Raw genomic sequence first — 26,501 nt, forward strand, 5'->3', positions numbered from 1 at the left:
ATTCTATCTCGTGACGTCACAGATTATACTCGCTACTATTTTTTCTTTAATTCGAGATTGTTATACGTAAATTTAAAGATACGTCTTAATTAACTTATTGCTTAGTTTTTAATAATTAAGAGAATTATATATTAAAAGTTTTATTAAAAATTTCGTGGGTTAATGGAACGGAAGGAAATAGTTAAGAAGGTCATTGGCTGCTTGGATACCCAAGACCTAAATAAAGAGGCGCAGTCGGATATCGCTTAGCGTACAAATTAAATATTCGCAATTACATTTTCGACTTGCGTTAATTCGGTTTCTTCCGGTATTGGTCCGTGTATATTGAAAATAACACGTTATTTACATTTATTCCTTGGATTAAAAAAATAAAAATAATAATAATAAAACATATTTTCAGATTTATGAAGATTTTTCAATTTTAAATGATTAAAGCTTTTTCTAACAATCTTTTACTACATTTGTATAAAGAAAAGAGGCGCGTGGTATTCACCAGGAGCTACAATTTTGAAAATTCGAGGTGTTTTGAGAGTCCCGCTTTACCATCCGCTCGATTTTACGACTGGCATAAACTTTGTCATTTAAGTATAAAATGCCAATCTGTTTATCTTTTTGTATGTATTATATGATGTAGTTTTAAAGTGTATTTCCGGAAGCCTCAATTTATAATGATGAATCGATGGAAATACGACGGTTTTCTAAAAAAAATTGATCTACGTAACATCAAAAATCACCTCGAGATGATGACTTAAAAAATATTTTTTCCTTAAAATATAGTTTTTATTTCAAATTCACATTCATTAATCGCGTGATTTCTTAATTCTACTACAATAAATTACTTATAAGTTTATAAATTATCAAAATATCTAACAAGCAGTCGCACTATGTAGTATTATATAATAATAATTCTATTTTCAGTTGCGTAGCAAATCGTGTAATAATTAGAGCGAGGTGAATTTATATTTAATATGCTCGCATAAGTTTTAAATTTAAATTCTTAAAACACTTCTAAAGGAAATTTCACAACCTTTTCTCGCGCGGCACAGCAAGATACTTCCCGGAATTTTGTGACCCACCACCAGTAAAAACATACGGGACATACAAGAGATATGAAATACATACCAAAAATACCAATTTACTGTTTTGTAGGCGCACGCGACAGAGATATCATCAAATTGCACGTCACAAAAATTAAGATGGCGACTGTGACAAGCGACTCGCCAAATTAACACGTGCGCAGATTCGGTGAAATATGACTACAAAGTTTAAAGTTTGTTAGAATTTTGTCAAACGTCAGTAGTAATAAATACGTAATAGGCAAATCATTGTCCCTTTTGAAACAACGTATATTTATCATATTCACGTGCCCACCATAAACTTTCTGCTTTTAGTCCTCTTGGAGGCATTGTGCCGCGGCACACTGGTTGCAGAGCTCTGTTGATGTAGAAAGTGGTTCTTAAATTTTTGCCTAAATTAGAAAATATCCTCTCGAAAATGCTATCGTTACACAAGATCGTTTTATATTCTGATTTATATCATCATGTCACTTGCAAATATCTGGAATCTGGGTACATGGAAAGATGCAATGCAATGCCAACTGCAGCAGTTTGTGCGCACGTCTTGCAATAAATAATCAGTAGATCAATTTAACTATGAATAATTTCAGAGTGCAAAGTAACTTATTACGTAGCAAAATGTCATATTTTATGTTTTATCTCCGATTTATCCTCCTGCTTACGCATTAAACAAACTATCTGGTGATAAAAGAACAGGATCCCCCATAATCGCTAGCGCATCTCGAATCCGTATCCCTTTAGTGGAAGCGCAACTCGCTTCTTAGTTGCCACTCTGCCGACCTTTATCTTATAGAACTATAATGAAAATTTTTTATTTGAACATGTTTCGAAGAAGTTTAGGAATTTGGAAAACGTCATACTCTGATGAATCGTGAGAAAAGTACAACATCACAAACAGCCGCATAAGCAATACTGAAAAATCTTTAGTTTGTATTATTCAAAAAATATTGTTATTATTCTTATGCCATAAACCAGTGGGGATAAGCGAGCTACTTTTGGCGATCTGCTCTTAAAAATTATACAGGATAATGATAAAGTTATCACATTTACAGGACACAAAAATGTGCATACACGCTATTCAAAGGACGCGGAAAAGGATTTGACAAAGAAAAATTTTAGTTTTAAAAGTGTCTTCTACAGGATAAATGGCGCCGCAAGCAAAGAAACATGATATCATAGCCACGTGGAATACAGCCGAGACTTTTGCGCCAACTGATGACCGAGTGATTAATCATCGATTTCCGGCTGCCTGGCCACCACGTTGGTCACGGATCCGAATCCGTGTGATTTCTTGCTGTGACGCCATTATAGGAAAATGGTTTATCGTGGTAATGTTGCAACATTCGCAGACGTAAATTATTGCGTTGCATGTGCGAAGCATTATGGGGAACAGTTGCGGTCAGCCGTTTAACACACTGTGCATGGTCTTCGAATTTTAAACCTAAACGATGGGAAACACACTGAACAATATTCCCTGCATCGCTAAGAACGTACCGATATGACCCACCTAACCCCCCTACCAACGAATAAACGCATTTTCAATGTGTTTGTTGTTTTGTTTTTCAGCGCCTGTAGCGGACAATTTTGGAACTAAAATTTTTCTTTGCGAAATCCTTTTCCTCGTCTTCTGAATAGCGCGTAAACAAATTTTGGTGTCGATGGGCCTATTGATTGGAGCTACGGAGTCCTGTAAATAAGACAAATAAATCAAATCAAAATATTTATTAATAACGTCTAGCACGATTCCACTGACGTTCCAAACGCCATTGTCAAACTTCTAGGCTTACAGGATGGCGGCGCTGAACGTCCGACGTTCACGTTTTCGCATTGAAAACTTCGGCCACAATCTCGCTAATAATTTAATAAGAGCAATTACAAAAAATCAGATATATTGAGAGTGGCGCAACACTAATAAATGTCAAATTATTTTTAATAATACAGGATTAAAACCTTCAAGAAATAATAAAAGATCTTTTATGAAAAACTGGCCTTTATCCGCAAAACTCCACGTGGACAGCACGTTGGCCACGCACGAACCCAAGACCAACTACCGACGTTTGGTGGTTTTATCCACTCGGCCACTGGCAGCGATTTCAAACGTGAATATGGAGTATTTCAAGTTCTGCGTCAGCTTGTCTCGTATTAAGTAACTAGCAGATAGGCCCGGCGTTGCTCGGGCAAAAGTAACGATAGCGATAATTAAGATTATTAAGTTATAGTCACAAAAGAAAAAGAGTAATCAACAAACTAAGTATTTCGAAAGAAAGTCCGAATTTGAAAATCGAATGTTCTAATATTGTTGATTTTCACGACGTGTTCTGATTATATCGTTCGACTTTCATCGAATGTTCTAAAGAAGAAAAGTCGAGAAAAACAGAACTAATCTGTTTAAATTTGAAAATCGAATATGTTCTAACATATTACTCTTTTTCTTTCTTTTTTTTCCAGAGCCTGAAAATCTTGCACGTCGCTTTCTCTTGTTCTCAATTGTTACTTAACACTTTGGTACTTAAATTTGGTACCCTAACTGTGTACCAAATTTCAACTTTCAACTCCTAACCGTTTTAGCGAAAATGAAGATTATTACGTTACAGTCAACCTTACCCGTTTTCGCAGAATGCAAGAATTGGGTCCTCCCCATTTCCAGACTAATTACAGAATTTTTAGATGGCTCTAAAAGTATGTTCGATTTCCCGCAAGAAGGAAAAAAACTGCATCTGCGTCTTGCACGTCGCTTTCTCTTAACAATTCCATTGTTGATGGAAGTGTTAAGCCTTAATTCTGTCCCTATTCCCTTTGGGGAGGAATTTCGAAAAATCCCTTCTTAGTGTGCGTTCTCGTGACGTACCCTAACTGTGTACCAAATTTCAACTTTCAACTCCTAACCGTTTGGGTTCTGCGCTGATTATTATTACGTTGGGTTAAGTGAGATATACTCGGTTAACACCGGTGGCTGTGTACTATGCCGGACCAAAGTCAAGGCATAGTAACTAAAACATAAATTAAAGAAGTGTATCAGTGTGTATGTCTGTATTCAGGAATTTTCTCACAATATGACATGTATTCAATATAGTGGCCTTCTGTAGTGTGATGTATGTGTTTCTATTCAATTGTAATGTGCCCAGGCTTTTGTGTAGTGTGTGTAGTATCACACCTGTAGAGGAGAGAACAACAGGTACAATAAGCACCCTATCCATCCTTCACAGATTCCTTATTTCGTGGGCGAGTTCTGTGTACTTGCTAATTTTTTCAGTGCATGCGTTTTGTATATTGTGAGTGTTTGGAATGGATATGTCTATAATGTATGTGATTTTATTGTGTTTGTCAATGAGTGTGATGTTTGGTCTGTTGTGGTAAATTGTTTTATCTGTGATTATGGCTCTGTCGTAGTATATTTTGTGCGTGTTGTTCTCCAATACTGTCTGTGAAATGTATTTGTAGTATGGTTCGTGGATGTCTACTAATTTGTGTTTCTTTGCAAGCTCTTGGTGTATTATATTTGCTACTTGATTATGTCTGTGTAAATAATCTGTCTGTGCCAAGAGCTTGCAACCAGAAGTGATGTGTTGTATAGTTTCTGGCATGATGTGACATTTTCTGCACGTGTCATTTGTGAGTGATGCATCTTTGAGTATGTGTTTTCTGTAGTTTTTAGTATTTATGACCTGATCCTCTATGGCGATCATGAATCCTTCCGTCTCCCCAAAGAGGCATCCCCGAGCTAACCAGCTGTTTGACGCAGTTTTGTCAACAGAATCCTGAGCCAGATCATAAGGATGCCTGCCATGGAGTGCCTTTCGAGCCCACGATTGCTTAATGGTGTCTATGCTTTTTATATGTTGTGTTGTGTCCATATGATGTGAATGTAAGTTTAATGGTGTGTTATTCGAGTCTGCTAGAGTTACTGCTTTATGTAATTGTGATGTTTCTTGTTTTTTATAGAAAAACTCTCGCAGTGACTGTATTTGTTTGTAGTGAAGGTTAACTATGTCAATCAGGCCACGTCCGCCATCTTTACGTGGAAGGGTTAATCTTTCTGTGGCGGATTTAGGATGATGTTGTTTATGCTTAGTAAGTGTTGTTCTTGTTTTCCTTTGGAGTTGCTCGAGATCTGTGTGAGTCCAATGTATAACTCCAAAAGAATATGTTAGTACTGGGATGACATATGTGTTTATTGCTTTAACTGTGTGTTTTGCATTTAACTCTGTTCTAAGAATAGCATTCAACCTACTTTGGCATTCTTTAATTAATCTTTGCTTTATTTGTGTATGTTCTATTAGTTTGGCCTGTTGGAATCCTAAATATTTGTAGAACTCGCCCTCTTCCATGGATTCAATAACGTCTCCATTTCCAAGTGCAAAATCTTCTTTCTTCAGGATTCCTTTTTCTATGTGAACTGTTTTGCATTTATCTAGGCCAAATTCCATTTGTATGTCCTTGGTGTATGAATGTGTGATTTGTAGGAGTTGATGAAGTTGTTTTTGTGTGGATGCATAAAGTTTTATGTCATCCATGTACATGAGATGTGACAGTGTAAACTGTGTTGTTTTTTCATGTCTGATATTGTAACCATACTGCGTGTTGTTTAACATGTTGGATAATGGGTTCAGGGCTAAGCAGAACCAGAGAGGACTCAAGGAATCTCCTTGAAAAATTCCTCGCCTAATAAAAATTTGGTTTGTTTGTATGGAAGTGTTACTAACCCTGAGATGTAGTGTTGTTCTCCAGTGCTGCATAGTGTTTTGGAAGAATGCAATGAATGATGGGTGTATTTTGTACATGTGTAGAATATGTAGCAGCCAACTGTGTGGAACACTGTCGAATGCTTTTCTGTAGTCTGTATATGCCATGTGTATGTTTCTGTGTTGTTTGTGTGCTTGCCGTAGAATGACTGAATCTATGAGTAACTGTTCTTTGCATCCCCTGTGATTTCTACGGCAACCTTTTTGTTGTTCCGTTAGAATGTCGTGTTCTTCAATATGTTTGTATATTTTGTTTGCGATACAGGATGTCAATAATTTGTAGAGTGTTGGAAGACATGTAATTGGTCTGTATTGTGTGGAATCTGTGGTATTGTTGTTTTTGGGTTTCATGTAGGTGATGCTTTGAGTAAGAAAATTTGGCATGTCTTGTGGATTGATGATGATGTGTGTTAGGTGTTTAGCTAGTTCCTGGTGCAGTGATGTAAACTTTTTGTACCAGAAATTGTGAATGTTGTCTACACCAGGTGTCTTCCAGTTGTGTGTTCTGTTAACAGTGTATTGGAAATCATGTATGTTTATTTCAGCACAGGGCATAGTTGGTATGTTGTGCAAGTTTCTGTTCTCCTCCTCGATCCATCCTGCATCAGCATTGTGCGTGATAGCACTGGACCAAAGAGAAGACCAATATGTTGTGAGTTCTTCTTCTGTTGGTGTGCCACTGTGCTGTGTATCAGTGTTTGCTTTGTTATTAATTTGTCTGTAAAAGAGTTTTTCATTGTTTGTAAATAATTTATTTTGTTGTTTTTGTAGTGTACATGTTTTGTATCGTTTGAGTTTACGTGCTTTGGCAGCAAGTTTTTGTTTTAGTGTATCAATGTATTCTGTAATGCGTGTGTTGTGATGTTCGTGTTTTGTGTGTTTTTTATTTTCTTGAAAATGTTTTTGAGCTGTTTCCTTAATTTGGGTGTTATGTTGTTTTTAGTGTATTGTGTCAGTCTGCCTAATTGCTGTCTAATGTTATTTATTTGTGTTTCTATTCTTCTCTGCCAGGCAGGCTTGTAATAGAATTGTGTTTTCTGTGTATTTGTCTGTGATTGTACTTTCAGTCCATGGTGTGTCACTACTGTGACTGCCCCAGCATAAACTAATGTATGAATGTCTGCGAGTGTAGAAATTGAATGAATGTAGTGTTGTAGTAAGTGAGTGTTTACATAATTTAGTGTTTTTCCTACTTCCTTTGACGTGTTGATTTTTGGTATTCGTGGTCGTTGTGTGGGATCTGTGCCTGTATATTTAGTGAGTGTTTCCTGAAATATAAGTGAGAGCGTATTAAACCTTTTCCATGCGGTTAGCTACCGATCGGTGTGTATCATGTGACTTCGTTTATCGGTGATGCGAAACTTACCGATCGGTAACAATTAAAAAATTCGATTAATTTGCGCTATATTCAAGTTTTCCAGAGATCTTAGTTTGATTCACTCTTCTGTATGTCGATTGACTTTGTTTAAGCCAATAAACGTTTTGTTACCACCCCTGGGCCATAAATATTTTGGTAAATACATCCCCTACTATTCTACAGTAAATCTTCGCAGTTAACTATACAGTTGGCGGAAAACAATCAAAGGGAAACTCCTTCTACAGTTTTATTGAGTCTCTTCTGTCTTTGTTAACGTTACTTTAACTAATCACAGACTTATGAAACGAAAAAATTGCGGCGAAAAGCCCCGCCTCCAACCTTCGAAGTAAAATGTAAACAATCACTGTAAATTCGCTTTTTAAATCGATTTTTAATTCTAATTAACTAATTTAATGCACTTAGGCATTAAATTAGCTAATTCGACAATATTTAGGCGAGTAAATATGTTTTTAAAACTATCTAGCGATAAATATTCCCGGGAAACTCCACCTTCCTATAGTAAGTCTATGGAAGGTGTTCGCGCTGTTAATTTGGCTTTAAAATTTTTGTCAAATGAATTCATATATATTTTGAATACATTTAATTATTTTACAAAAGTAAGAGCAAAGCTCTACGACTGACACAGTCGTACAGCTGACTGTTTTTTTCGGATGTTTAATAACTATTAGAACATTTTGTATTTGTGTAATGTATGTAAGAACCGTAAATGTATGATACTGTCGAATACTTTCCTGTAATCTATGCTTAAGATTTCTATTGTTTGTATTGTACAATTGTTATTGAATGACTGAATGTACGAGTAATTCTTCTTTGACCTTCATATAAATTCTACGACAGCATTTTTTATTATTTAAATTTGTAATAATGTTGCTCATTTTCAAAATGTTTAATGAAACGTCGACAATTGACTATACTTTCGTATTTGTTGAAATCTTAATTTTAAATTTAAAAGAATCCTGTCAATTAAAAGATTTATTGTATATTTATTTGTAGAAAAGTTAGTTCAAAGTTTAAAAGGAACTGCATTGTCTTTTTAGACATTATCTTGGATACATTTATACAAGGTTACTTTTAGAATAATTGAATTGCGGTAAAATAAGTTTTCATCAATTACATTATGTAAATAAATTTACATTTGCTGTAAATATTCTGATTTATTTAAACAGAAAATTCCTCTCGATGTAATAAACTCCGCAATTTACGACTCGGAATATCTACGTGTTTACGTTGGGTTCGACGATAATTTTCAATACAATTGGTTCGTTTTAGGAGATGAACCTGAACCTATGATCCAGTTTGCATATAATCTTAATGGATTCGAAGAAACTACATTTGCTTCAGTTGTCAATAGAAGAAACAACCAAAATACAAATATCTATCTTTCCAAACATTCCACGTTTCAATATTTTTAATTATCCGTTCACACTCTTTGGAGACGAATCTATACTTAATGACAAATCAGATTTGATAAAGGAAATAAAGAATGTATGCCACAGAAAGAATATACCGGACGAAAAAACGAAATGCGTAATCTTTGTGAAATCTGGAAGTTAAAAACCTAGAAATTTCTGAATTTGTTCACTCCAGTTATAAACAACTTAATCAACAACATTCCATACCCGGGAAATTATTGACCTTCGAATGGCAACGATTGTCCCCTAACTATCAACAAACCGTTATTCCTTCGGAGCAGGTAGATCATCTTGCACGATGGTTTATAGTTAGCGTCCGAACTAGTCGTTTATTTAATATCCCGGGAACACCTATGGCCCTAATAGTGATTCGTTTTCGATCACGTGACAAGTTTTCCCATCCAAAACTTATAAAAGACGCTTCCTTCCCCCCTAAAGGGCTCTCTTCGTCTCGCTTTTACGACGTGCACTACGCCATCCGCCGGACTCTCAAAAAGTTTCTAAGTTCTTTAAGTGCCATTGCCCTGTCTACGAATTCTAAAGCTCTACGTGCCATCGGCCCATTAACTGACTCTCCATCAGCCAAACTTTATCGTCACTTCTGAGTGAATATCAACCTACCGGGACTTTCACCGGACTCTGTCTATTACGGACTCGTTAAGAGGTATGAGCATATATTTGTAAACTCTCTCTCTCTCGGACCCCCTTTTTGTTTATGAGGGTAGACGTGTAGACGTGTAGTTTTGTTCGTTTCGAGTTTAATAAATCTTGTTTTGTTATAAAATGGTGTCTTTCTTGACTGTCGGCTTCGCCTTATCGTCGACCCCAATCTTCCTCCTCATCCACTCGTGTAACGCGTAACGCGTAACGCGCCGACAACGTAACAGCCATCCTTGACAAGTGAGACGCCGGAAAAGGAGGTACGACAAACTCTTACCTCCCGGGATCTCACATATTGATGACAATCAGAGTGGGTTTGCCCGAATTAATTCCGGACGACCACACGAAATGCGACATCTTTTACAGAGATATTTCGGTATATTCGTACGAAGACAAAACTGAACATTTTATAGATTTGTCAATTCCCAGAAATGAATATAGGCTCACCCTATTTCATGGTGAGAGAGTGAATGCTTTTCCTGTTTATATTTATGAAATTGAAACTGTTTATACGACTATCAAAGAAAAGGCTGAAATATTCTGAACTGAGAATGGTAAAGAAGAGATGTTTCGATTATATTTTTCGTGAGACGTGTATAGATTGGATCGATTCATCAACTCCAGCATTCAGAAAAGTTTCCTTTAGTGAAATACGTAACTTACAACTTTTTACCGTTGTATTTATCAATCATCCCAAGCGAAGAAGAGTATTTTCGTGTAGAGGACGATGATTTGATTCCCTGCACTACATTAACGGTTTTCGTATGGTGGGAATAAATTTATTATATTAAACTGGTTTTGTTAGAATTGGGCATTTAATTGTCTTTGGTTGAGAGTATTGTTCTACACCACAGGTTTCGATCCTATCTGCACGTGGGCCACACTGAAATTCTCCGCACTCTTCAATGGGCCGTTATAATTGATTTCTTTTATCAACATTGGGTAAATAACTTCGTATGAGTTTTACTAAGTCCACAAAATGTTATAAATTGAAGAGTATGAAATTACGGTTCTTTATTATAATACCAATTTTTAAAATCATGATTAGTATAATTTAAGATATTTTAGTTAACGGATGTAAAATATATCAATATCTTAGATTCTTTTGAAATTCACTTTGGATAATCAGCCAAATTTTTAGCAGCAGCGCACAGTGCGTGCCGTGACGTTTGATGATAGAGCTGTGTTTTTGTAAGAAGCCGACTTCCAGGGGCAATCAGTTAATTGCGCGTCAGTGATGGCATAGGCAAGGCCAGTTGATCGCTTCGCTAGTAAGGCCGTCCGCCGTAAGGAAAATTGCCGTATTCACACTGTTTCCATTTTTCGCCGCTGCGAAAGATTTTGGCGCTAGTTAACGGTGAGACTCACGCGTTCAGTGAATTGGTCGTTTTGTACTTTTGTGTGCAGGTATAGCTATTTTATGAAATTGTGATAATTATATATAGTTATACTTGTATATTGTTATATTTATTCGTGAGTTATACACAGTTGACGGGACTTTCTCTTCAACAGCAGCTTGGTATATAGATAAAAATACATTCATTGTGTAGCTCTCTATCTGACAACACTCGGCACAGTTGATGTTGTAAAGTACTTGCTGAATACCGTCAAATTCAGATATGTTTTGACGAGAGATTTAACAGTGATCCAATTGAGTCGTTCTTTAGCTGCATTCGTCAGTTTAATGGAGGAAATGACAAATTAGTTGCACGATCAGCATCTCTTACAACGCAAATGATTTTAAAAGTTGGTATCTTACAGGCTGCGCAGAATGGAAATGCACCATGCTCTTCTTCCTCCTCAAAGTTGTTACCTGTTATGACAGAAACCAATTATAATGTTGAAGATAAAGACTGTAAATTGCACGATTCTTCACTGTCTATTTTGCAAAAATTGCAATCTGTTACACAAGACTACAGTGTTCCCTGTACAATTGAAAATGCTTCTCTGGCAGTTATCAGTGGTTACTTAATTAGAGTTCTTGAAGAGAAGGTTGCATGCTATGAGTGCCTTGAAATCCTCAACTATCCTACAAGTAATGGAGCTCTTTTTGGCTTAATATCAAACCAAGATAGAGGACAGCTTCGTTATCCGAAGATTCTAATCACTCTCACCAACCAGCGTTGGTGAGAGTGATTAGAATTCTTACAGATTTTTTGATGATGTAATGACATACACAAATCCTTGTCAGGCTAGTTTGAAAGTTAAGCTGATAAAGGTCATTTTGCTATACTTGAAAAACTGCCCTGTACTATGGTGTAAGGCTGATGGTACACATTCAAATCACAATAATCGCGTGTGCAATCAACTAGCGTCTATACGCTCGGTACAACAGACAGAGAATTGGTGGACGGCCTTACTAGCGAAGCGATCAACTGGCCTTGGTCTGGGGTCAATTCGTACGTGCGTGGTGGCAGAAAAGACAAAGACGACAAGTATCTGACAAAAACCATTTATTTTAACATAAAATAAACATACACTATGTACAAAATAGTTTGCTTTAGGACAATCAGTTGTTCGGACGTCCTGGGCGTCGATGTAATTCTTTGATCGTCGATCGAAGGTGGTCCCGGGACAGTGGCGTTGACAAGTCTGTATGGCACTGGGAGACTTCGTTCGTTGGCGTCGGGGACACAGTCTAAGTCCGAAATGGCACGGGTTACAGGTTGGCACAATAGACGAGAAATTTTTTTTTTCGCGCATTGACACACGGCATTTTGGTTATTCGGAACGTTAACCCAGTGCTAGGTGTCCTCGATTGTCGGGGATTATATCAATCTCCGTTCTTTCTTTCGTCCATTTTGGTTGGTCGTTCTCTCTCAATTACCCTTCCCGAGTGGTTGGTCCCTCGCTACTAAACGTAACGAGACTTACCTGGAACGCGAGAAAAGTCAAAATCGAAGACGAATTCGATCTTCCACCAATCATAGGACTTCCTTCCGCGATTTATGGTTAAATATTGCGATTCACTACACAATTTAGATGAATCAAAAAATTTCCCATAATTTATACAATTTATACAATTTAATTTATACAATTAAAACACGCTCGGAAAAATTGTTTTTCATAATAAAATTAACATCTAAAAGTGATAAAAATTCTAAAGATTTTGTCTGAAAATCAGTCAATATAATTACAGTATGATTAATAGAAAATTATAATTAAATATAACTTTACAAAGAAACGTACATAAAAATAACATTGAATACGTTTTACTTTTTAAATCTTAACAAATGTTTTGCTTTAAAGTTAGTATTCCTTTCTTGGCTTCAGTGTTTAATTTCGACTTCTCTTTTGACCAAAGGAATTCGTTGGTGAAAATATTTTTTCTGTGGAAGTTGTAGTTCCCGAAAAACAAAATAGTTAATTTTATGAAATTATTAAAATCTTGGAATTCAAGATTCTTTTTGTGCATTTCATTAATTATTTTGATCCACCTATCAGCTGCATTGATTTTTTCCTCATTCAATTTCTACTAATGTTTGGTTATTGCCTTTATTAGCATTCATTGATGAAATTGTTGAATTTCATTTGCTTCTATTCATGTAATATGTTCCTTTAATTTTTTTTTAGCTCTTTCCGCCCTGTGGGCACTAAGAGGGCCTCTTTTAGTAGGCCCATTATGGGTTCGGCCAGGCCCACAATGGGGCGACCGGGTGGTGAGGGACGGGGCCCGACATATCCGAACGGACCACCCCCGAAAAATTCCTGGGGATTATTCGACCCGTTCGGATTCGATCCCGGGTCCCCCAGAGCGGTAGGCTGCCACCTTGACCGCTCGGCCATCCGGCCGTCTGTTCCTTTAATTTGTTGAAACTATTCTGTAAGCTGTTTTATGCCATTTCTTCCCCAGCAATATCCATTCAAATTCATTGTAAGTGTCATCAATGCAGAATGAACATTTTCTAACAAATCATGAATTTATAATACAATGCACAAACCAGAGAGCTAATTTCTTAATTTTCAAAAAATAGGGCAAAAGTGAAAATTTTATTAAAATGAGAGGAGAGCCAGATCAGAACAAAAAATAAATAATATTGTCCAGTTTAAAATGTTATGTGTGGTCAGCCTATTCATATGAGACAGGAGGACATATCCCCCAATATTTTTGCACCAGCAAATTGTTCTCCCTTTTCAGTATATTTTTATTTTATGCGATACTACAAAAATTAAAAGTAGAAATGAGTACCATACACAACAAATACAATTTATTTAGTATATCCACTTAAAACCTGATGTGAAGGTTTGAACCCGCCGGAACAAAAAAATAAAAGTCTCCGGAACTAAATCTAGCAATAAAAATGTTTTATTGTACTTTTCCCACGGATTCAGAAATGAATCACAAGGAACTAAATCCAAAATGTGGTGGTTGGTAAAGAGGAATAACGTGACCAAGAAGATAAAAGGGGGAACAGAGAAGGAAAGGGGGCCGGTTACGCAGTGTCCGTTTGATCATGTCAAGTCCCGTCATGCAGTGTCCGTCCCGAAGGAAGCCGACGCTAAAAACGAAGACCGAGCCAAGAATACTCTTCCGAATTTCCGTACAAGGATCCCTCCATTCAAACGACGAGGTATGATCTCCCAATCCTTGTGAACTCTCTCTCTCTCTCTGGGTACCCTAAAATAGCCGAAGCGATGTATATCACTCATAATTGTAGATGTTAATCTAGTCTGTTAATAAATTAAAAAAGGTGGAAATTTATAGAAGTAAAATGAAAAACCGTTGCCTAAATGCTATGGATGCTAATGCGCTTCCAACAGCGTGGAAATATATAATAGAAAAAAGAATGGCATTTAAAAACCCTTAAATCATTTCTTTCTACTTAGCTTTGTTTTCTATGTTTTATTTGTTTATTTATTTATTTAATACACACACTTCTTTCAATTTATTTTAAAGTTAAATTATTTTTTGAATTTTAAATATGTAAAATGTTCGAAAACGGTACGTTCCATTTTGGAACATTTATAATATTAAACCTGACGATGGCCTATATTAGATAGGGTGAACACTTTCTATTCTAACAAACTACTTTATACCCATAGCAGCCGCCATTATGTAGTTCGCGCTAATACCGCTAGGTGTCAGATCTATCGTTGCACAAGCGATAATACTGTTAGATGAATAATAATATTTAAAATTATATTTAATATTCTATTCATCTTTCTTACAGGAACGGTACATGTTAATTTTCTTAGGATTAATGACCGCTTGCATTATAATAAAGTGGTTACTTGAACTATTTTGAAACAACAAATAAATCATCCAAAATTCAACTAGAGATTCAAAATTCAGAAATGAAACATTTTACGTATAATTAAATTAGAATAATAAAATTAATTAAAATAATAAATCCATATCCAAAATAGAAAACCATGTTCAATAATATTAAAAGAAAACAATGACGTTATATTATTCCGTTTCAAATAATTAGAAAAAGAAGAACAATGGTAAGTGAAATCTTTAATTTATTTTGTATATTATACTGTACTTCGTTTATCGAACACACGAAAGTGTTGCTTTTATATATGTATCTTTTTATGTGTCTGCACTATAATTAGATTATTGATATTATTCTGCACTCCGAATTATCGAGTGCTGGATTAACTGACTACAACTGTACTATATTCTAACTTATTTAATAGCCGTTTGTTTGCCAAATATGCGGTAGAACATTTGAATACCGATCAAGATACCTTGATCACACGATTAGTCATTCCACAAAAAAACCCTTTAAGTGCGAAATATGCAATAAATCATATAAACACGAACGCACATTGAAAAAACATATTCAAGAAAAACACGGAAGTAACATGGTAGGTAATACTGTTAGATAATAAAAATATTTAAAATTATATTTAATATTCTATTCATCTTTCTTACAGAAAAAATACATCTTGATTTTAATTAAAACAATTCTGGCTTATATCATTACTAGCTGACCCGGCCACGCGTTGCTGTGGCTCAAAATGTATCTATTATAAATGTATAACACTTCCCCGTGGGGGGAATTTCAAAAAATCCCTTCTTAGTGTACATTCTCTTGACGTACCCTATTAAAACGCAATCAAAAACGCATCTAAAATAGTATAATAAAAGCCGAGTTCTTCACAGTAAGCCTTAATCCCGTCACTTTTCCCGCTGGGGAATATCGAAAAATCCCTTTTTAGTGTATATTCTGTTGACGTAACCTATTAAAACGCAATTAAAAACGCAAAAAACCGCATGTAAAATAGTATAATAGAAGCCGAGTTCTTCACGGTAAGCCTTAATCCCGTCCATCTCCCCCACTGGGGAGAATTTCGACATGTATATTATATAAAAACACGTGCGTATTCGAATGCAAAGTTGTGTCAAAATTTCAAAGGAATCGGTAGGAACAAACGAACGTTATATTTTATTTATATAGATAGAAGATAGAAAACGATCTGCTTCAGTCCATTCTCACAGAAAAGCATAATGCCTCACAGAAAAGCAAACTTAGGTCGTCGGAAGTTAGCGCCATCTGTTGGACATAAAAGCCTTAATCCATATATAAATATATTTTTGAAAGGAAGGAAATGGTGTAGGGGTATGAAAAATAGATAGTAGCCGATTCTCAGACCTACTGAATATGCATATGAAATTTGGTAAAAATCGGTAAAGCCGTTTCGGAGGAGTAAGGTAACTAACATTGTGACACGACAATTTTATATATAAGACTAGCTGACCCGGCAAACGTTGTTTTGCCATATAAATTATTTCTAGGTAATTTCTAGCTGACCCGGCCACGCGTTGTTGTGGCTCAAAATGTATCTATTATAAATGTATAACACTTCCCCCGTGGGGGAATTTCAAAAAATCCCTTCTTAGTGTACATTCTCTTGACGTACCCTATTAAAACGCAATAAAAACGCATCTAAAATAGTATAATAAAAGCTGAGTTCTTCACAGTAAGCCTTAATCCCGTCACTTTTCCCGCTGGGGAATATCGAAAAATCCCTTTTTAGTGTATATTCTGTTGACGTAACCTATTAAAACGCAATTAAAAATGCAAAAAACCGCATGTAAAATAGTATAATAGAAGCCGAGTTCTTCACGGTAAGCCTTAAACCCGTCCATCTCCCCCCACTGGGGGGAATTTCGACATGTATATTATATAAAAACACGTGCGTATTCGAATGCAACGTTGTGTCAAAATTTCAAAGGAATCGGTAGGAACAAACGAACGTTATATTTTATTTATATAGATAGATAGAAAATGATCTGCTTCAGTCCATTCTCACAGAAAAGCAAACTTAGGTTGTCGGAAGTTAGCGCCATCTGTTGGACATAAATGCCTTAATCCATATATAAATATATTTTTGAAAGGAGGAAATGGTGTAGGGGTATGAAAAATAGATAGTAGCCGATTCTCAGACCTACTGAATATGCATATAAAATTTGGTAGAAATCGGTAAAGCCGTTTCGGAGGAGTAAGGTAACTAACATTGTGACACGAGAATTTTATATATAAGATTATGTGCTTATTGAACTCATTTAAAAGAATGACTAATAATTAAAAGATCATTCAAAATTCAACATTGAAATTCAAAATGGAATAATAAAAATCATTGAAATAATAAATATTAAATTTGCACTTACGAAAACTTACTGAAATAAAATCATAATTTTAATGTTTCCAAATTCGGTACAACGATCCGCATGCAACGGTATTAAATAATTCTCTGTAGATGTGTAACTTTTTTTCGTAGACGCAATCGTCTTTCGAAAAGCACATAAAATATATTCAGATTTTTTCTGATGTTTTTCGTTGTATCTCGTAAACTTACTGAGACAAAATTATAGTTTTAATGTATCCCGATTTTGCAGTCTGTTCTGCATGCAAAGGTCCATAATAGTAATCTGTATATATGTAAATTATTTTCAGAGACGCGATCAAACCCCGAAAAATATTTTTAAAAAAATTTTCCATTTTATTTGATGTTTATCATTATATCTGGTAAACTTACTAACACAGAATTATAACTTTAATGTTTTCAGATTCTGCAGTCTGTTTTGCATGCAACGATAGGAATTTTCTGTATATATGTAAATTATTTTCGGACACGTGATTAACCTTCGACAAATAGAAAAAAAAAAATTTTCGTCATTTTCTCATGTTTGTCGTTATATATCTCGTAAACTTACAAAGACAAAATTATAATTTTAATTTATCTAGATTCTGCAGATCGAATTCGAACGAGAACCCGTTCGGATTCGATCCTGTAATGTTGTATTAACGCTGTTGCTATTGAAGTACATAAGTAATATTTTAGTAAAAATAAAAAATGCAACTGTTTTTTCTAAAATGGCGTTTTGAAACAAACGTGAATCCTGGGTGAAAAATATGATAACTTTTGCACAGATCGACCGGTGCATAAAAGCTAATCACGTGACTCGTAGTGTACATAAAAATATAAGCCTACATAAAAAATTTGCTATTTTCTGCGCACTAAAATTTTCGTTTCCTCTCCGCGAAAGCGTTGAAAAGCGAGTGAATTCCTGTAGAAAGAAAAGACATTTAAGCAAAACTGTAGCTGAAACGTTTAAATCTTATTTAAGTCTGACTCTATTAGAGACCCTTGTTATGTATATGTCAGGCTCTAAGACCGAGAAACTCAAAACAGCAGTAAATTAAGCACAAATCATTATTTATTAAAATCCATATCTAAAATAGAAAACCATGATCAATAATATTAAAACAATGACGTTATATTATTCCGTCTCAAACGATCAAAAAAAAAAAAACAATGGTAAGTGAAATCTTTAATTTATTTTGTATATTATACTGTACTTCGTTTATCGAACACACGAAAGTGTTGCTTTTATATATGTATCTTTTTATGTGTCTGCACTATAATTAGATTATTGATATTATTCTGCACTCCGAATTATCGAGTGCTGGATAAACTGACTACAATTGTATTATATTCTAACTTATTTAATAGCCGTACCGATGCCCTATTTACAGTAAATTATTAAAATTTAAATCACGACTGTTAGACCATATCACATCTCATTCGACTAATAAACCATTTCAATGCAAAATTTGTAAAAGAAAATATAAACATCAAAGAACTTTAAATAATCATTTAAAAAAAAAAAATAACAACAACATGGTAGGTAATACTGTTATATAATAATAATATTTAAAATTATATTTAATATTCTATTCGTTTTTTTTACAGAAACGATACATCTGGAATTTTTATAAAAATGAACCTATCATTATAATAAATCTGCTTGACTGAATATTTTTAAAAAGCAAATTACAATTACAAAATTATTAGAAATTCAAAATTGAACATATAACATATAATTAATTTAATAGAATAATAAGAATCATTAAAATAATTAAAATTTGCTTTTATATATGTATCTTTTTATGTGTCTGCACTATAATTAGATTATTGATATTATTCTGCACTCCGAATTATCCAGTGCTGGATAAACTGACTAAGATTGTATTATATTCTAACTTATTTAATAGCCGTACCGATGCCCTATTTACAGTAAATTATTAAAATTTAAATCACGACTGTTAGACCATATCACATCTCATTCGACTAATAAACCATTTCAATGCAAAATTTGTAAAAGAAAATATAAACATCAAAGAACTTTAAATAATCATTTAAAAAAAAAACATAACAACAACATGGTAGGTAATACTGTTATATAATAATAATATTTAAAATTTTATTTAATATTCTATTCATCTTTCTTACAGAAACGGTACATGTGTAATTTTCTTAGGATTAATGACCGCTTGCATTATAATAAAGCTGGTTACTTGAACTATTTTGAAACAGACAAATACAATCATACAAAATTCATCTAGAAATTCAAAATTGAACATATAATACTATAATTAATTTAAAAAAATAAGAATCATTAAAATAATTAAAATTTGCTTTTATATATGTATCTTTTTATGTGTCTGCACTATAATTAGATTATTGATATTATTCTGCACTCCGAATTATCGAGTGCTGGATAAACTGACTAAGATTGTATTATATTCTAACTTATTTAATAGCCGTACCGATGCCCTATTTACAGTAAATTATTAAAATTTAAATCACGACTGTTAGACCATATCACATCTCATTCGACTAATAAACCATTTCAATGCAAAATTTGTAAAAGAAAATATAAACATCAAAGAACTTTAAATAATCATTTAAAAAAAAAAAATAACAACAACATGGTAGGTAATACTGTTATATAATAATAATATTTAAAATTATATTTAATATTCTATTCGTTTTTTTTACAGAAACGATACATCTGGAATTTTATTAAAAATGAACCTATCTATAATAAAAACAATCTGCTGTGCTGAATATTTTTAAAAAGCCAATTAACAATACAAAATTATTGAAATTTCAAAATTAAACATATTACATATAATTAATTTAATAGAAATAAGAATCATTAAAATAATTAAAATTTGCTTTTATATATGTATCTTTTTATGTGTCTGCACTATAATTAGATTATTGATATTATTCTGCACTCCGAATTATCGAGTGCTGGATAAACTGACTAAGATTGTATTATATTCTAACTTATTTAATAGCCGTACCGATGCCCTATTTACAGTAAATTATTAAAATTTAAATCACGACTGTTAGACCATATCACATCTCATTCGACTAATAAACCATTTCAATGCAAAATTTGTAAAAGAAAATATAAACATCAAAGAACTTTAAATAATCATTTAAAAAAAAAACATAACAACAACATGGTAGGTAATACTGTTATATAATAATAATATTTAAAATTATATTTAATATTCTATTCGTTTTTTTTACAGAAACGATACATCTGGAATTTTATAAAAATGAACCTATCAGTTCTATCCAATTATCTGCTTGACTGAATTCTTTTAGAAAAGAAAATCACAATTACAAAATTATTAAAAATTCAAAATTGAACATATAATATATAATTAATTTAAAAAAATAAGAATCATTAAAATAATTAAAATTTGCTTTTATATATGTATCTTTTTATGTGTCTGCACTATAATTAGATTATTGATATTATTCTGCACTCCGAATTATCGAGTGCTGGATAAACTGACTACAATTGTATTATATTCTAACTTATTTAATAGCCGTACCGATGCCCTATTTACAGTAAATTATTAAAATTTAAATCACGACTGTTAGACCATATCACATCTCATTCGACTAATAAACCATTTCAATGCAAAATTTGTAAAAGAAAATATAAACATCAAAGAACTTTAAATAATCATTTAAAAAAAAAACATAACAACAACATGGTAGGTAATACTGTTATATAATAATAATATTTAAAATTATATTTAATATTCTATTCATCTTTCTTACAGAAACGATACATCTTGAATTTTCTATAAAATGAACCTATCATTATAATAAATCTGCTTGACTGAATATTTTTAGAAAAGCAAATATCACAAATTACAAAATTATTCAAAATTCAAAATTGAACATATTACATATAATTAATTTAAATAAATAAGAATCATTAAAATAATTAAAATTTGCTTTTATATATGTATCTTTTTATGTGTCTGCACTATAATTAGATTATTGATATTATTCTGCACTCCGAATTATCGAGTGCTGGATAAACTGACTACAATTGTATTATATTCTAACTTATTTAATAGCCGTACCGATGCCCTATTTACAGTAAATTATTAAAATTTAAATCACGACTGTTAGACCATATCACATCTCATTCGACTAATAAACCATTTCAATGCAAAATTTGTAAAAGAAAATATAAACATCAAAGAACTTTAAATAATCATTTAAAAAAAAAACATAACAACAACATGGTAGGTAATACTGTTATATAATAATAATATTTAAAATTATATTTAATATTCTATTCATCTTTCTTACAGAAACGATACATCTTGAATTTTCTTAGGAAATGAACCTATGCATTATAATAAATCTGCTTGACTGAATTATTTTAGAAAAGACAAATTCACAAATTACAAAATTATTCAAAATTCAAAATTGAAACATATTACGTATAATTAATTTAAATAAAATAAGAATCATTAAAATAATTAAAATTTGCTTTTATATATGTATCTTTTTATGTGTCTGCACTATAATTAGATTATTGATATTATTCTGCACTCCGAATTATCGAGTGCTGGATAAACTGACTACAATTGTATTATATTCTAACTTATTTAATAGCCGTACCGATGCCCTATTTACAGTAAATTATTAAAATTTAAATCACGACTGTTAGACCATATCACATCTCATTCGACTAATAAACCATTTCAATGCAAAATTTGTAAAAGAAAATATAAACATCAAAGAACTTTAAATAATCATTTAAAAAAAAAAAATAACAACAACATGGTAGGTAATACTGTTATATAATAATAATATTTAAAATTATATTTAATATTCTATTCATCTTTCTTACAGAAACGATACATCTTGAATTTTCTTAGAAATGAACCTATGCATTATAATAAATCTGGTTGACTGAACTATTTTAGAAAAGACAAATCAAATTACAAAATTATTAGAAATTCAAAATTAGAACATATTACTATAATTAATTTAAAATAATAAAATCATTAAAATAATTAAAATTTGCTTTTATATATGTATCTTTTTATGTGTCTGCACTATAATTAGATTATTGATATTATTCTGCACTCCGAATTATCGAGTGCTGGATAAACTGACTACAATTGTATTATATTCTAACTTATTTAATAGCCGTACCGATGCCCTATTTACAGTAAATTATTAAAATTTAAATCACGACTGTTAGACCATATCACATCTCATTCGACTAATAAACCATTTCAATGCAAAATTTGTAAAAGAAAATATAAACATCAAAGAACTTTAAATAATCATTTAAAAAAAAAAAATAACAACAACATGGTAGGTAATACTGTTATATAATAATAATATTTAAAATTTTATTTAATATTCTATTCATCTTTCTTACAGAAACGATACATGTTGAATTTTCTTAGAAATGAACCTATCATTATAATAAATCTGCTTGACTGAATTCTTTTAGAAAAGACAAATCACAATTACAAAATTATTAGAAATTCAAAATTGAACATATAATATATAATTAATTTAAAAAAATAAGAATCATTAAAATAATTAAAATTTGCTTTTATATATGTATCTTTTTATGTGTCTGCACTATAATTAGATTATTGATATTATTCTGCACTCCGAATTATCGAGTGCTGGATAAACTGACTACAACTGTATTATATTCTAACTTATTTAATAGCCGTACCGATGCCCTATTTACAGTAAATTATTAAAATTTAAATCACGACTGTTAGACCATATCACATCTCATTCGACTAATAAACCATTTCAATGCAAAATTTGTAAAAGAAAATATAAACATCAAAGAACTTTAAATAATCATTTAAAAAAAAAACATAACAACAACATGGTAGGTAATACTGTTATATAATAATAATATTTAAAATTTTATTTAATATTCTATTCATCTTTCTTACAGAAACGATACATGTTGAATTTTATAATAATGAACCTATCAGTTCTGATCCAAGTTATCTGCTTGACTGAATTCTTTTAGAAAAGAAAATCACAATTACAAAATTATTAAAAATTCAAAATTGAACATATAATATATAATTAATTTAAAAAAATAAGAATCATTAAAATAATTAAAATTTGCTTTTATATATGTATCTTTTTATGTGTCTGCACTATAATTAGATTATTGATATTATTCTGCACTCCGAATTATCGAGTGCTGGATAAACTGACTACAATTGTATTATATTCTAACTTATTTAATAGCCGTACCGATGCCCTATTTACAGTAAATTATTAAAATTTAAATCACGACTGTTAGACCATATCACATCTCATTCGACTAATAAACCATTTCAATGCAAAATTTGTAAAAGAAAATATAAACATCAAAGAACTTTAAATAATCATTTAAAAAAAAAAAATAACAACAACATGGTAGGTAATACTGTTATATAATAATAATATTTAAAATTATATTTAATATTCTATTCATCTTTCTTACAGAAACGATACATTTGAATTTTATAAATAATGAACCTATCATAATAATAAATCTGCTTGACTGAATATTTTAGAAAAGAAAATCACAATTACAAAATTATTAGAAAATTCAAAATTGAACATATAATATATAATTAATTTAATAAAATAAGAATCATTAAAATAATTAAAATTTGCTTTTATATATGTATCTTTTTATGTGTCTGCACTATAATTAGATTATTGATATTATTCTGCACTCCGAATTATCGAGTGCTGGATAAACTGACTACAATTGTATTATATTCTAACTTATTTAATAGCCGTACCGATGCCCTATTTACAGTAAATTATTAAAATTTAAATCACGACTGTTAGACCATATCACATCTCATTCGACTAATAAACCATTTCAATGCAAAATTTGTAAAAGAAAATATAAACATCAAAGAACTTTAAATAATCATTTAAAAAAAAAACATAACAACAACATGGTAGGTAATACTGTTATATAATAATAATATTTAAAATTATATTTAATATTCTATTCATCTTTCTTACAGAAACGATACATGTTAATTTTCTTAGGATTAATGACCGCTATGCATTATAATAATATCTGCTTGACTGAATTCTTTTAGAAAAGCAATAATCACAATTACAAAATTATTAAAAATTCAAAATTGAACATATTATATATAATTAATTTAAAAAAATAAGAATCATTAAAATAATTAAAATTTGCTTTTATATATGTATCTTTTTATGTGTCTGCACTATAATTAGATTATTGATATTATTCTGCACTCCGAATTATCGAGTGCTGGATAAACTGACTACAACTGTATTATATTCTAACTTATTTAATAGCCGTACCGATGCCCTATTTACAGTAAATTATTAAAATTTAAATCACGACTGTTAGACCATATCACATCTCATTCGACTAATAAACCATTTCAATGCAAAATTTGTAAAAGAAAATATAAACATCAAAGAACTTTAAATAATCATTTAAAAAAAAAAAATAACAACAACATGGTAGGTAATACTGTTATATAATAATAATATTTAAAATTATATTTAATATTCTATTCATCTTTCTTACAGAAACGATACATCTGGAATTTTATAAAAATGAACCTATCTATAATAATAACATCTGCTTGACTGAATTCTTTTAGAAAAGAAAATCACAATTACAAAATTATTAAAAATTCAAAATTGAACATATAATATATAATTAATTTAAAAAAATAAGAATCATTAAAATAATTAAAATTTGCTTTTATATATGTATCTTTTTATGTGTCTGCACTATAATTAGATTATTGATATTATTCTGCACTCCGAATTATCGAGTGCTGGATAAACTGACTACAATTGTATTATATTCTAACTTATTTAATAGCCGTACCGATGCCCTATTTACAGTAAATTATTAAAATTTAAATCACGACTGTTAGACCATATCACATCTCATTCGACTAATAAACCATTTCAATGCAAAATTTGTAAAAGAAAATATAAACATCAAAGAACTTTAAATAATCATTTAAAAAAAAAAAATAACAACAACATGGTAGGTAATACTGTTATATAATAATAATATTTAAAATTATATTTAATATTCTATTCATCTTTCTTACAGAAACGATACATCTTGAATTTTCTTAGAAATGAACCTATCATTATCAATAAATCTGCTTGACTGAATTCTTTTAGAAAAGAAAATCACAATTACAAAATTATTAAAAATTCAAAATTGAACATATAATATATAATTAATTTAAAAAAATAAGAATCATTAAAATAATTAAAATTTGCTTTTATATATGTATCTTTTTATGTGTCTGCACTATAATTAGATTATTGATATTATTCTGCACTCCGAATTATCGAGTGCTGGATAAACTGACTACAATTGTATTATATTCTAACTTATTTAATAGCCGTACCGATGCCCTATTTACAGTAAATTATTAAAATTTAAATCACGACTGTTAGACCATATCACATCTCATTCGACTAATAAACCATTTCAATGCAAAATTTGTAAAAGAAAATATAAACATCAAAGAACTTTAAATAATCATTTAAAAAAAAAACATAACAACAACATGGTAGGTAATACTGTTATATAATAATAATATTTAAAATTATATTTAATATTCTATTCATCTTTCTTACAGAAACGATACATCTTGAATTTTCTAGAATAATGAACCTATCATATAATCAAAGTTATCTGCTTGACTGAATTCTTTTAGAAAAGAAAATCACAATTACAAAATTATTAAAAATTCAAAATTGAACATATAATATATAATTAATTTAAAAAAATAAGAATCATTAAAATAATTAAAATTTGCTTTTATATATGTATCTTTTTATGTGTCTGCACTATAATTAGATTATTGATATTATTCTGCACTCCGAATTATCGAGTGCTGGATAAACTGACTACAATTGTATTATATTCTAACTTATTTAATAGCCGTACCGATGCCCTATTTACAGTAAATTATTAAAATTTAAATCACGACTGTTAGACCATATCACATCTCATTCGACTAATAAACCATTTCAATGCAAAATTTGTAAAAGAAAATATAAACATCAAAGAACTTTAAATAATCATTTAAAAAAAAAACATAACAACAACATGGTAGGTAATACTGTTATATAATAATAATATTTAAAATTATATTTAATATTCTATTCATCTTTCTTACAGAAACGATACATCTTGAATTTTCTAGGATAATGAACCTATGCATTATAATAAATCTGCTTGACTGAATATTTTTAAAAAGCAATAATCACAATTACAATAATTATTCAAAATTCAGAAATTGAAACATATTAATATATAATTAATTTAATAATAATAAAATCATTAAAATAATTAAAATTTGCTTTTATATATGTATCTTTTTATGTGTCTGCACTATAATTAGATTATTGATATTATTCTGCACTCCGAATTATCGAGTGCTGGATAAACTGACTACAACTGTATTATATTCTAACTTATTTAATAGCCGTACCGATGCCCTATTTACAGTAAATTATTAAAATTTAAATCACGACTGTTAGACCATATCACATCTCATTCGACTAATAAACCATTTCAATGCAAAATTTGTAAAAGAAA

The 26,501-nt window shown here is 31.2% G+C and overlaps 1 protein-coding gene across 1 annotated transcript in view; it reads right to left on the bottom strand.

Annotated features, from left to right (window-relative positions):
- LOC136971653 (papilin-like) overlaps positions 1-26,501 on the bottom strand; it is a 136,364-nt gene that overhangs the window by 49,532 nt on the left and 60,331 nt on the right. The gene's annotated exons all lie outside the window — the stretch shown is intronic.

This window comes from Centruroides vittatus, unplaced genomic scaffold, assembly GCF_030686945.1.
Source record: "Centruroides vittatus isolate TY-2023 unplaced genomic scaffold, ASM3068694v2 contig_1051, whole genome shotgun sequence".
Classification (NCBI taxonomy): domain Eukaryota; kingdom Metazoa; phylum Arthropoda; class Arachnida; order Scorpiones; family Buthidae; genus Centruroides; species Centruroides vittatus.